We start from the raw sequence: 14,980 nt of genomic DNA, 5'->3' as shown, positions 1-14,980 counted from the left end.
AATAGGTAGGTGGTAGTACTGCTGCAAATGTTAATACGTTTTCCAATATCACTATACAATAAGTGTCCAGATGTGCTTCCAGTTTCTTCATGAAACACTTCCACACCCATGACATGGGCACTATACATCAAATTTCATGTCTCAGAGCTGTACATGGTAGTGCAGGTGTGGTCCACTAAAGTTCTTGAAACTGCAATTCTTTTTGGCTCTGGTCTTTCTTTCTAATAATTTGCCCATTGCAAATTCCTCAGACTGTTCAAGAAGGTCCAGAAAATATAATATATCCAGTTTATTTTTCTGCGCAAATGCTTCCTGGCTCAATATTCACGTCACTTTATTTTTTTTTTGTTTCAATTTTGCAGTATCTGCAACATTTTGTCAGTTCACATTGCTTTGTTAATAATTTGATTTACTGTACTTTAGAATTCAGTAAATTATTCCAAAATATTTATGTCTTTCACAATTCAGTTTTTAAGTAAAACTTTTGGGCATATTCAAGAATTTAAATGTGACCTTAATGAATGAGTGAATATCTGAGCTGTAAGCTATGTCCCTGCCTGCTCACCCTTGAATACAACCTAGCGCATCTTAGAACATGGAACAGTTCAGCACAGGAAAAGATCCAATTGCTGAGGAAGGTATAGAGTTTCAGGTTCTGTAACTTTTTGATCAAGGTGGAATTGGTTAAGATGCCAAATTAAAATAATTCATCTGCCTGCACAAGATCTACGCTCCTCTATTCTCTGCATGTTCACATCCCTGTCCAAGTGTCTCTTAAAAATCACTGTCATATCTAAGTCCTCTTCTGAACCACAACCCCCAACCCCTCACCACTCTGTCTACAAATACTTGCCCTCAACACCTTCTGTAAATTTCCTCCTCTCACTTTACAGGTATGCCCTAAAGAACTAGACATTTCCATCCTGGGAAAAATGACTCTATCTGCTTTATTCTATGCTTCTCATAATTTTATAAACTCCTATCAGAACTCCCTTTAGCCTTTGAAGCTCCAGAGAAAATAGTCCACATTTGTCCAACCTCTGCTTAATACTCTCTAATCCAGGCAATGTTATGGTGAACATTTTCTGCATTCTCTCCAAAGCTTCCACAACCTACCTGTAATGTTGTGACCAGAACAGAACACAATACTCAAAATGGTTCCTAGCTAAAGTTTTATGCAGCTGCAACATGACTTCCAGACATTTATATTTAGTGCCCCAAGTGATAAAGCTAAGTATGCTCTTAGACTGTCTAATTGTGTTGCCAATTTTGGAGAGATCTGGACTTAGATCCCAAGATCCTTCTATATTTCAATTTTCCCAAGGATCCTGCCACTTATTGTACTCTTTCCCCCAACATTTGATCTCCCAAAGAGCAACACCTCACAATGGTCTGGATTAAACACCAAAGTCTTCATTAGGTAAACATAACATCTGTTTATTTCACATAACTTTTATGCTTTTGTTGGCATCCCAAGTCTAAAAAATAAACTCCAAATAACCCAAACATTATTGTTTATATCCTGTTCCATTTTAAATTCCAGTGAGAAATTATTCCTTTGCCAAACTCCATTATTATTGCCTTAACCGCCTGTAGCCAACTTTTTTCCTGCTATTTCTCGCCAAGCTAAAAATCAGCCAATGTTGCATCACAAGTTCAATTCAACTGACCAAGTTCAAAGTAAATTTATTATCAAAGTACATGTATGTCACCATATATAACCCTGAGATTCATTTTCCTGAGGGCATACTCAATAAATCTATAGAATAATAACCCCATAACAGAATCAATGAAAGGCCGCATCAATGTGGGCATTCAACCACTGTGCAAAAGACAACAAACTTAGCAAATACAAAAAGAAAGAAATAATAATAATAAATAAGCAATAAATATCAAAAACAGTAGATTAAGCAAACTCACTGAGCAGACGAGCAGACTGTATGACTGTGGCCTGTTATTTTGTTTATGGAGCCAGAAGTAGTAATTCCCATTAGTAAATTTGATTCAGGACCAAATATTACATGAAGACTGATAAAAAGTATGAGGAAAAATCTGAATCAAACTCATTCTGGGCAAATATGGCCTTCCTGTACAGGCAAATAGATTTGACTCCAGAAGAGTTTTGAAAGGAAAATAAAACCACACATGTACTTTGCAGTTCAGTTACAATTTATCACAATAAACTGGCTGGTTTGTGTAATTCCTCTTCTCCACAGGTAAGACAGTTTGAGTAATGTACATTCTAATCATCGTTATCACCTGGAAGCCAGTTTTGATCTCAAATGACCAGTCAGAGGAAGGAGGAAGGAGGTAGAGGTTTTAGTAACATGGTGTCATGACAACAATATCAACAAACGAGCTAGTGATTATCTTCAGGAAGGGGATCAGTGCACATATTCCTGATACATCAGCAGTGTTGAGGTTGAGAAGGATCAGAGTTCAAATAACTGGTAGTGAAGACCATAAGACAAAGGATGGAATAAGGTCATTTAGCCCATAGCATCTGCTTCACCATTCCATTACGGCTGATGTATTATCCCTCTTAATCACACTCTTTGATAGCCTTACTAATCAAGAATATATCAACCTCCGCTTTAAGTATGATCAATAGGTTGGCCTCCACAGCCATCTGTGGCAATGAATTCCACAGATCCACTACCTTCTGAGTAAAAAAAAATCCTCCTCATCTGTGTTCCAAAGGGATATCCTTACACTCTGAAGCTGTGCCCTCTGGTCCTGGACATCCCTACTAGAGGAAGCACGCTCTCTACATTCACTCTATCTAAGCCTTTCAATACTCAATATGTTTCAATGAGATTACCCCTCATTCTTCTAAACTCTTTCTAAAATAAGAGGCCCAGAACTGCTCACAATACACCAAGTGTGGTCTGACCAATGCCTTATAAACCCTCAGCATTACATCCTTGCTTTTAAATTCTAGTCTCGAAATGAATGCTAGTATTGTATTTGCCTTCCTCACCACCAACTTAACATGTAAATTAACTTTTAGGGGACCCTGCATGAGGACTCCAAAATCCCTTTGCACCTTTGATTTCTGAATTTGATTGCCATTCCGAAAATAATCCGTGCCATTATTCCTTCTACCAAAGTGCATGGCCATACACTTCCCTACACTGTAACTCCCGTCAGGATGTTTTTACATCTGCAGTTTCTCAGTTCTACTGACAAGGATTCTACATCTTCTGATCCTATGCCGCCTCTTTGTAAATGTAAAGATTTGGTTTCATTTTTCAATAATAGAGCCATCCATACCTGCCTGTCCTTTCAATACAATGTGTATGTATCCTTGAACGTTAACCTCATCTCTGTGATCTTCTTTCGGCCATGACTCAGTGATGCTCATAATGTCGTACCTGCCAATTTCTAACTGCACACAAGATAATCTACTTATTCTATATACTGCCTGCATTCAAAATTAACACCTTCAGCCGTATATTCATCACTCTTTTCAATTTTGCCTCCATGTTACTGGAAGTTACACTCTCATCCCTTTCTAAACTTTTTGTCTTTTTATTTATTCTGGTGAATTTTGTAAACACTCCTGCACTCTCCTTCTCAGTTATTTTATCCTAATTTTTCCAATCTGTTGAACCCATCCCTTTACTATTTAGTGTAAAGACACACTTCAATCCATCCCACTGACTGTAATTTTGCCCTATCAACTGCCTATTCTTCATCACAGTCTCATTAACCACTGTGTCTTAGAAACATAGGAACATAGAAAACCTACAGCACAATACAGGCCCTTCAGCCCACAATGCTGTGCCAAACATTTTAGAAATTACCTAGGGTTACCCATAGCCCTCTATTTTTCTAAGCTCCATGTACCTATCCAGGTGTCTCTTAAAAGACCCCTCTTTTAAGAGTCATCTTGTATACCATCTCCCCCATCTTCTGCCTTTACATGCTGGTTCACATCCCCCAGCCAAATTACTTTAAACACTCTCCAACAGCCCTAGCTCACCTGCCCACAAGGATTTTGGTCCCCCTCAAGTTCACACGTAAACATTTTTTTATACAGGTCATCTCTTCCCCAGAGGAGATCCCAATGCTCCAGAGAATTGAGACTCTGTTCTTGCACCAATTACTTAGCAACACATTCTGCCAAACCATCCTATTCATAGCCTCGCTGGCACATGGCACGGGCAGCAATCCAGAGATTATTACTCTTGAGGTCTTGCTTTTCAGCTGCTTACCTATCTCCATGTATTCTCCCTTCAGGACCTTATCGTTCTTCCGAGCCATATCATTGGTACTAATATGTACTGCGACTTCTGGCTGCTTATCATCACCCTGACCCTAGCACCTGGGAGGCAATATACTATCTGGGTGTCTCTCTCACATCCACAGAATCTGCTGTCTGCTCCTCTAACTAGTGAATCCCCTATCACCACTGCACTCCTCCTCTCTCCCATTCCCTTCTGAGCCACAGAGCCAGATGCAATGCCAGAGATGTTGTCACAGTGGCTTTCCCCGGTAGGTTATACCTCTTTCAACAGTACTCAGAATAGTATAATAATTATTGAAGGGAACAGCCACAGGGATATGTTGCAGTGTCTACTTATTCCCTCTCTCTCTCCCGATAGTAACCCCCTACCTGCCTCCTGCAACTGTGGGTTGACTACCATATCTGTCACCTCCACATTCTTCCATATGAGCCTTAGGTCATCCAGCTGCAGCTCCTATTCTCTTACAGGTTTATAAGGAGCTGCAGCTGGATGCACCTCATGCAGATCAGGGAGACTGGAAGTCTCCCTGAGTTCCCACACGAAGAACACACCACACTGACACTGTGACTGACACCAGCTATGCACTCATACACAAAGAAATAAAGAAACGTACCAGAAACGTTTCTTTTCTTCTTCTCGCCTAAGTCTCTTGAGCCAAAGTCTCAAATTAACTAGTCTAACACTGGTCCACTCACACTAGGCCGCTCCTACAGTGGTCGCTCTGCTTCAACCTAACTTCCTGTTATAGGACTTTGCCAATGCCTAATAAATTGTGATGATTGAACCCTGCTGAAAAGTCCCAAAAGAACTCCAAACTCTTTTGAACATTATCAATACTGTAGCCTGTCCTGGTCCAACTACAGAGACTCCATGGCCAAGAAAGCTCACCAATGCCTGTACCTCCTCGGGAAGCTAAAGAAATTGACCCTTACCAACTTTTATTGATGCTCCATAGAAAACATACTATCTGGTTTAGTATGGTAACTGCTCTGTCACGACTGTAAGAGAGTTGTGAATACAACTCAGCACATCACGGAACCAGCCTTCCCTGTACAGACTCTGTCTATGTTTCTTGCTGCTATGGTAAAGCAGGCAGCATAATCAAAGACCCCACACACCCCTGACTTTCTCTCTTCCCCCCTCTTCCATTGGGTAGAAGTTACAAAAGTGGAAAGCAGTACTGCCATGCTCGAGCAGTTTCTACCCCACTGTTAGAAGACTATTAAGTGGTTTCCTAGTATGATAAGATGGTCACTTGACCTCACAATTTACCTCATTATGATCTTGCACCTTCTTGTTCACCTGCGCTACACTTTCTCTGTAGCTGTCGCAGTTCATTCTACATTGTTTTTAAACCTTGTTCTACCTCAATGCACTGTATACTGATTTGATCTGTATGATCAGTATGCAAGACAAGCTTTTCACTGTATCCTAGTAGACATGACATTACTGCCTGTGGGAAATGAAGATCCAGAATTATTTTTCCTCTGAATCAGCCTGCCATCTTCATTTCTGAGTCAGATAATTGTGGATTCAAGTCCCACCCTAGAATTGACAGCATCAGTTGGGAGCATAAATTTAATATGCTGGCAGCAATATAATGAACAAACATGGCTATTTTTGTACAATGATATGCCTTCATGGGGCTAGCCACTTTAACCACCATAATTTACAATTATCTTTAAATAATAAAGAATGCAAGTTTTTTGCATGGCTCTTTTGACTTCCAAGCGGAGATTGCAATTTTATTAAATCAGTGTATGCCTGACTTATGTCGGCAAATGCGGTACGTTTTAGATCAGAAGTATTTTTGCAACAATTAATAATCAACATTTTTCAGCCAACCTGTCTCCTCCAGATTAAAATGTAGGAGTTTTGTGTAGTAAAACAAAGAGAAGATGTGCCTGGAGAAGCAGAATACTGATTGTCAGGTTGGGGACAGCCAGTCTTGACAAACAGCCATACTCTAAAATGGATAATTTAAAGGCACACCTTAAATCTGTCTCAATCTTAATCTCTACTATATCATAAAGCCACAAGCAATCTAATTCCTAAACGAATCAGTTCATCCTGAAGAACATGAACTTGGTAGAAATGCGCACTTTCTCCTTTGAATCTTTGACTCTGAGCAGACTATGAATCGGCTTATGATCTTACAGGCCTCTTTAGGAATTTGTTTGTTTGCTTTCTACTTTGTAAGCAACGACATCCCTCTTTTCAACTGAGCAACTACAATTAGCTGAGATCTTTTCTTAAATCCTAAATTTAAAGGCTGACTCAGTATCCTGAAACTTTCAGTCAGTACTTTGCTTTAACAAAAAGCCCAAATCAGATTAATTTTCCTATAAAGCAGGATACACATTGCTTCATAAAACCAAAGACACCATGTATTTAATGTGATAGTGAATCACAATAGCATTGCAGATAAGGATTTTTAAGTCTATTATGTCATTTTAAAGAGCTGTGTAATGTTTTTAACAATAAAACGTGATATTATCAAAAGAATTTGTAAATCAAAATTGTCAAACCGAATTTATGACAATGGTGGTGTTTCATACTTCATACAAAACAAATACTTATCAAGGATCCAGATAAACTGCAGTTGTGTGATTGCCTTTGCATAATATTCACTGTAGATATAAGTACTGAGCATGAAGTAAGAAAATAAAAACAGGAAGAATTTTGCAAAAGGCAAGACTTCCATATCAGGGATTAAATAAATTTTGCGAGTAACAAGCTGCTCAAGACTTTTTTAAACATTTGTAATATCCGTGATGAAATTAGATGTACCCTAATTGAACAATGTCTTCTCCCCAATCTTCATTACAGGTTGCAGACCATCTCTTCTGTTTATCAATGTACAGTACACACACAACACACACACACACACACAGACATACACACACACACACACACACACACACACACACACACAGACCCTCAGTGGCCACTTTGTTAGGTACAGGTGTGGAGCCTGGTGTGGTCTTCTGCTGCCATAGCCCATCCACTTCAAAGTTTGACATGTCGTGTTCAGCGATGCCCTTATGCACACAGTTGTTGTAACGCTTGGTCATCTGAGTTGCTGTATTTGGGGAGTATTTTGGAGTTATGTGAATGGAGCAGATAATATTTGAAACAAGAACCAGGGTTCAGTTCTTTTTGTAAATCTAAATAAGTTCATGAAGCTTGCAATTAGCCTTTGTTTTTTTTTAAAATAGCAAGAAGTAAATTAAAGTGACTTCACAGGCTGCTCCACAGACCAAGCAACACCCAATCATTAAGACAATGGGTTTGTGTTAATTGGCTTGTATCAAACCAGGCAACATGGCTTAGTTATTTGCACCATTGTGACTGAGTTCAAGCTGGCAGACCAGATGGATGTTATTAATTAGCATATCAAACATGATCACAGGAATAGGCAGTCAACAGTTTTTGTGTATTTATGATATTTGTGTACTCAGAGGCAGCACTGACAACTTTAATTTTGTGTGTCTAGGATTTCTGCCCCTAGAAGCTTTTAGACTATTTGTGTGAATGACTTTGTGACAAAGGTACGTGAATATTCATCGCTGTCTGTCACTGTAGATATGTAATTCAAAGGAAACATTGTCAACCCAAAATATTGAAGGAAATGGAATCACTATAACTATCAAAATTGTATTGGATCATCTACTAACACACTGCTGGTGAACGCAGCAGGCCAGGCAGCATCTCCAGGAAGAGGTACAGTCGACGTTTCGGGCCGAGACCCTTTGTCAGGACTAACTGAAACGAGCTAGTAAGAGATTTGAAAGTGGGTGGGGGAGGGAGAGATCTGAAATGATAGGAGAAGACAGGAGAGGGAGGGATGGAGCCAAGAGCTGGACAGGTGATTGGCAAAAGGGACATGAGAGGATCATGGGACAGGAGGCCTATGGAGAAAGAAAAGGGGGCTCCCTACGCGACTCCCTTGTTCATTCGTCCCCCCAATTCCTCCCCACCTGGCACTTATCCTTGTAAGCGGAACAAGTGCTACACATGCCGTTACACTTCTTCCCTCACCACCATTCAGGGCCCCAGACAGTCCTTCCAGGTGAGGCAACACTTCACCTGTGAGTCGACTGGGGTGATATACTGTGTCCGGTGCTCCCGATGTGGCCTTCTATATACTGGCAAGACCCGACGCAGACTGGGAGATCGTTCCACTGAACACCTACGCTCTGTCCGCCAGAGAAAGCAGGATCTCCCAGTGGCCACACATTTTAATTCCACGTCCCATTCCCATTCTGATATGTCAATCCACGGCCTCCTCTACTGTAAAGATGAAGCCACACTCAGGTTGGAGGAACAACACCTTATATTCCATCTGGGTAGCCTCCAACCTGATGGCATGATTATTGACTTCTCAAACTTCCGCTAATGCCCCACCTCCCCTTTGTACCCCATCCGTTATTTATTTATATACACACATTCTTTTTCTCTCTGTCCTTTTTCTCCCTCCATCCCTCTGACTAAACCCCTTGCCCATCCTCTGGGTTTTTTCCCCACTCCCCCTTTTCTTTCTCCCTAGGCCTCCTGTCCCATGATCCTCTCATATCCCTTTTGCCAATCAACTATCCAGCTCTTGGCTCCATCCCTCCCCCTCCTGTCTTCTCCTATCATTTTGGATCTCCCCATCCCCCTCCCACTTTCAAATCTCTTACTAGCTCTTGCTTCAGTTAGTCCTGACGAAGGGTCTCGGCCTGAAACGTCGACCGTACCTCTTCCTAGAGATGCTGCCTGGCATGCTGTGTTCACCAGCAACTTTTATGTGTGTTGCTTGAAATTCCAGCATCTGCAGATTTGCTCGTATTTGGATCATCTACTGTTACCTTTGATCTTAAGGGTATAAAAATGTGATGTACCCTTGGGTTTGTGAGTCTTTACTGAAAGTGTCTCCAGAACGATGTTTGCTTCTTGTTATGAAAAAAGACTTCTATATCACCAGCTTCAGTATCTTTGGTGGCTTCGATAATGGGCACAATATTTGGGGGCTCACCTGAGATATACTCATAACCACTGTGTGACCAGCGACTTAAGCATTCTAAGAGGATGACTGTTTTTAAGAGTAGTACCCATGCTTAGATCCATTCAGGTCAATGAGTAAGTGGGAGGAGCTAGAAAAGATGGTAGCAGAGTTTTTTTTACAGACAGGCAACTTCTTCCAGTTCGTCTGCGAAACAGCTTATTCTTCTCTTCTCATGTCTCTCTTTTCTTTTCAAGGTGGCTGGGGTCCTGTTAGAGTCTGTGATCTACAGCTGCAGCTCAAACTACGGTTCTCCACAGGCAGTGGGTTCTCATTCTCTGACTCGCCGAGCGGCCTGGTGTTTCAATATCTCCTGGTGAGGCCTGGAAGACGTGTGCCTTCGGGGTGCGGCCCCGTGGATGATCCAGTTCCTCGCCGATGTCACTGATTGAAGCATTGGGGGATATTGAAACTTAGAGACAGCAGGCAGAAGGCCCCTGCACTCACTCTTTCTCTCTCTCCCTCTCGATGGTGAGTCAGTCTGTTGGTCCTTGAGTCGGGGGACTCAGAGAAGTGACACGGCAGATTGTAATATCAAAACAGCGAGCTGCTGGTCTCCTGCTCTCATTTGCTGCTGGAGTGATATATCTCTCCCCCTTGCTAGTGAGAGACAGCCTGTCTGAGATATTGAAGTGTTGGGATGGAGAGTACTGTTTTGATGATCTTGATCATGGTCTCTTTGGGGGCTTTGCTGTTGCTTGCATGGTATGGGGAGGGATCGGTGCTTTTGCTGGAGCAAATTGGCGGGAGGAAGAGGGGCAGGGTTAACATTTTTGCTGCGGCTTGTGCGTGGAAGGGGGTCTATGGGGTTCTGACGTTTCTGTCATTCATTGGGTTTTCTTCTATTTTGTGGATGTCTGCAAAGAATAGGAATTTCAGGTTGTATACTGTATACATTTTCTGATATTAAATTGAACTATTCAACTCTTAGGGTGTATTCTTAGATTAGTGTATATAATGAATAATTAAGTTCAGCAGCAGCTATTCTTCAGACATGAATGTGGACTGTCGATTAAATTTGAAATGCATCCCTGAACAATAGTTAACTATTGTTTTTCTGGGGCTGTGGACACCAGTTGATTGAAAACCAGACAATGCTGATTAACATTCATTTTGGGTGTCTTGAGTGTGAGTGCAAAGAAGGTGGTATGTGAAAATTATATGTAATTCAAAGGAAGTATTGTATATATATCGTGACTATAGAAATGTCCTGCTGTCGTCCTGCTGATCTTTGACATATAAAATGTCATGTAATATTGGGTCAAATAGGTCTCTTTCTCCAAGAGAGTCTCACTTTGTAGAATAAAACACTTCTGTATCCACTAGCTTCAAGTGTCTCTCCGGCGACATTGTTCATATTACAACAGAACAATTGAACCATTGACCACAGGATCACAAAGAATCAAAGAATACAGTGGAGAGCTGAAATGATAGATATAAAAGTCTGGTGCATGTGTGTTGTGTAAAGGACCAGCTCTAAGTCAGTTTTGCGCAGCTTGGTAAAGCAGGGCCACTAGTTGTAAAAGATGGTTACTGACCGTTCAGAATGCTAGAGGGTGCGTGTGTACTCGTTTGGGGAAATTATATTGCGGCATACTTGTTTCTTAATGTGTTTGAGTGTTTTAGAAGAAGGTTGAAACTTTTGTAACAAGAATTTTAAGTGCAAGCGAATACAACAGGCATCATGAGTATACTGGCACAGAAGGTGAAGATTGCAGAGTATATACTCTGTGGTTTTAAGTAAGTACTGTTTAACTTTTATCCATCCTTTATATTTTGCTTAGTATGTGAATTATTGTGGAAATATTTGAGGGAGAGGTTATCCCCAAATAGATCTTTTGGGATGGTATCTGATGAGGTCAGACAATGTCCTGTCGAGTATATTCATATACTGATTAAACACACACATACACACACGCACGCTCTCACACTCACACTCAATTTCACTCCTCCTGGCCATTTCTGGCATCACCAAGCCTGAATGCTTGAAACCACAGTGAGCAAAAGAGTTCTGAATTGACTCACTGCTTATTTCTCACCAACTATCATTTACAAATGTCGCAGCTTTTGAACACAAATACATGCAGTATCACTTCATAATTATTAATGCCAGTAATAGTTTAATCATTATTGCAGTGTATGAAATACCAACAACAGATCCTAATAAAAGCATTTTTTGAGTACAGTATAAGGAAAGGTACGCTGCATCTGGAGTTTCTCCAGTTAGCGGACAATTTCCCTCTACGCCTCTCTGACGTAGTGGGGAACCGCGTACGAGGCAAGTTACAGCAGTGGTTTGCCATTACCTTCTGCCGGGTGAGTTTCCAAGGAGATCACCAGCTCATAACCCAGCACGGATGGAAAGCGTGCAGGGAGCTGGCTGGGTTCAAACTTGGGACCTTTCATCCCAAAGTGCAGCGCTGATGCCACTACGCCACCAGCCGGGTCTGAGTACAGTATACATTCAGAAAAATCAAAGGCGTATCTGAAAGTGATGCTTTTAAATATCATAAACACCAGAGATTCTACAGATGCTGGAATTCTTGAGCAACACAAATAAAATGCTGGTGGAACAACTCATCAATTCAGGCAGCATCAGCAGAGCAAAATAAACAGTTAATGTTTGGAAACAAGAGAAATTCTGCAGATGCTGGAAATCCAAACAACACACACAAAATGCTGAAGGAACTCAGCAGGCCAGGCAGCATCTATGGAAAAAATACAGTCGAAGTTTCGGGCCTGGCAGGACTAGAGAGAAAAGGCTGAGGAGTAGATTTAAAAGGTGGGGGGAGGGAAGAGAGAAACGCCAGGTGATAGGTGGAACTTGGAGGGGGAGGGATGAAGCAAAGAGTTAGGAAGTTGATTGGTGAGAGACAGAAGGCCATAGAAGAAAGAAGTGGGGGGGGGGGGTGTGTGGAGAATGGAGCACCAGAGGGAGGTGATGGGCAGGCAAGTAGATAACATGAAAGAGGGACAAAGGGATGGGAAATGGTGAAGGGGGGGGCGTGGTTGCATTACTGGAAGTTTGAGAAATCAATTTTCATGCCATCAGGTTGGAGGCTACCCAATGGAATATAAGGTGTTGTTCCTCTAACCCAAGTGTGACCTTATCCTGACAGTGGAGCAGGCAATGGATGGACATATCAGAATGGGAATGGGAAGTGGAATTAAAATGGGTGGCCACTGGGAGATCCCACTTGTTCTGGCGGACGGAGCGTAGATGCTTGGCGAAGCAGTCTCCCAATCTATGTCTGGTCTTACTGATATACAAGAGGCCACACTGGGAGCACTGTACACAGTTTATGACCCAAATAGACTTACAGGTGAAGTGTCGCCTCACCTGGAAGGACTGTTTGGGGACCTGAATGGTAGTGAGGGAGGAGGTGTAGGGCCAAGTGAAGCACTTGTTCCGCTTGCAAGGATAAGGTGCCAGGAGAGAGATCTGTGCGGAGGGATGAATGGACAAGGGAGTCGTGTAGGGAGCGATCCCTGCAGAAAGCAGAAAGTGGTGGTGGGTGGGGGGAGGGAAAGATGTGTTTTGTGGTGGGATCCAGTTGGAGTTGGTGGAAGTTTCGGTGAATTATGTGCTGAATGCGGTGGCTGGTGGGGTGCGCATTTACGCTCCATCCGCCAGAACAAGTGGGATCTCCCAGTGGCCACCCATTTTAATTCCACTTCCCATTCCCATTCTGATATGTCCATCCATGGCCTCCTCCACTGTCGGGATAAGGCCACACTTAGGTTGGAGGAACAACACCTTGTATTCTGTTTGGGTAGCCTCCAACCTGACAGCATGAATGTCAATTTCTCAAAATTCCAGTAATGCCTCCATCCCACCACCTATCACCTGGTACTTCTCTCTCCCCTGACCCCACCTTTCAAATCTACTCAAACAACAGGAATTCTGCAGATGCTGGAAATTCAAGCAACACACATCAAAGTTGCTGGTGAACGCAGCAGGCCCTTGGGTCTCGGCCTGAAACGTCAACTGTACCTCTTCCTAGAGATGCTGCCTGGCCTGCTGCGTTCACCAGCAACTTTGATGTGTGTTGCTTTCAAATCTACTCCTCAGCTTTTTCTCTCCAGTCCTGCCGAAGGGTTTCGGCCCAAAACGTCAACTGCACCTTTTTCCATAGATGCTGTTTAGAGCCGAGACCATTCATCTTGACCCAATGCCAGTTACTAATTAATTTATTTTATTATCTTCAGTGCTTCAGATCCTGTTTCCACATGAATTAATAGCTTACCAAACTTGCACTATTATGACATAGCAGTATTTTTATTTCACTATCTTATCCCTCCATATTCCTGTATTTTCCTCCAATCTTAAAATCGTTATGGACATTTTTTCTCTTTGATCTATTTCTTATTAATTATCATTGAATGTAATTGTTGTACCATTAGTGGTGTGTCTATATACATAAATGTTCTCAATTCCAAAACTGCCGACTTTTCTATTTTTTTCTCTCTTTAAAATTAAACCTAATATACTTTATTATTTTAGCTTGGCATCAAATTAGGCTTGATAGAACTGTGAGGGATCTTGGGACATTTTTGCTGCATTGTTGTAGTTCGCATGGTGTAGCTCTGCATCCATGACTATCATCCAAACTGTTTTACCTCAGAATTCTCATTGAGGACGGCTAGAATCCTTTCCAGAAGAAATGAAAGTGAGAAATAGGATGATGAAGAAGAAAACAGAATTAAAGAATGGGTGGGCTTAGCAAGATTTCACAGCTCCTAGTTATTCAGGAGCAATCTATTCAACTAGGATTAGGAACAATATTGGAGTAAAATTACTCAGAAGATAATAAAGAGGAAGCCAAAGGGATAAAATGTCAAGAAATAAACAAAAATCTCTGCTCTCTGAATTTTCAGATTGGATGTAATCAACTACATTCTTATGATTGGTACTATAACATCAACATTCTACATATCCAGGAGATATTCATCCTCTGGAAGTCCAAATGCCAATACTTGAATAGTTTCTGAAGGACGGTAGTTTATTTCTTCTAGTGTTGGCAACTCATTCCAGTTCAGGGTAGAGAGCTGAAATGTACCTTTTAATATGCTATTTTCTACAAACCTGCTATATTGTGGTCCTTTTGGACTGCAAAATTATGTGGAATGCCTGCTTTTGAAACAGCTCCACAGACACTCTCCGGGGAGAAGGCAAGGGAATGAGGATGACTGGAAGAATTGGATCAGCCCATGACTGAATGGCAAGCAGACTTGATGAGTCGAGTGGCCTATTTCTGCTCCAGTACCTTATGGTCTTAGTCAGTTTGAAGCAAGTCTTATTCTCAGCATGTATACAGTGACATAGTTAGTGTGTTGTCTTATAAATAAACATCTACTTCTTGGAGTGTATGTTTGCTGTGTCTTTGTGCAATCAGAAAATATGATAAATCCATGATGAGCATAATTACAAAAAGACAGTGTTGACTCCTCATGATGAAAGACCTGGGTGAATTTAGACTTCAAAAACTGATGTTTTGTAACATTTTCCAGTGATCAGTGACTCAGAATCTTGTTTGCAACCTGACAAGAGTGCAGCATGTTAAAGTCGCAAGACCTAGCAGTATTGATCTATCATTGGATTATCATATGCCCCAGGTTTAGCCATGTCACCACTGGATAGGAAAGGCCAATATGGCTACCCCACTGAAAAACTTGAGAACCACAC

The 14,980-nt window shown here is 41.5% G+C and overlaps 1 long non-coding RNA gene across 1 annotated transcript in view; it reads left to right on the top strand.

Annotated features, from left to right (window-relative positions):
* LOC134352342 (uncharacterized) overlaps positions 1 to 10,142 on the top strand; it is a 158,209-nt gene extending 148,067 nt beyond the window's left edge. The window contains exon 5 of the long non-coding RNA XR_010019381.1: positions 9,492 to 10,142. This is a non-coding gene — a long non-coding RNA (uncharacterized LOC134352342). The remainder of the gene's footprint in view (positions 1 to 9,491) is intronic.
* Positions 10,143 to 14,980: the final 4,838 nt, after the last annotated feature.

This window comes from Mobula hypostoma, chromosome 9, assembly GCF_963921235.1.
Source record: "Mobula hypostoma chromosome 9, sMobHyp1.1, whole genome shotgun sequence".
NCBI classification, from domain to species: domain Eukaryota; kingdom Metazoa; phylum Chordata; class Chondrichthyes; order Myliobatiformes; family Myliobatidae; genus Mobula; species Mobula hypostoma.
This window is presented reverse-complemented; position numbering and strand designations above follow the sequence as displayed.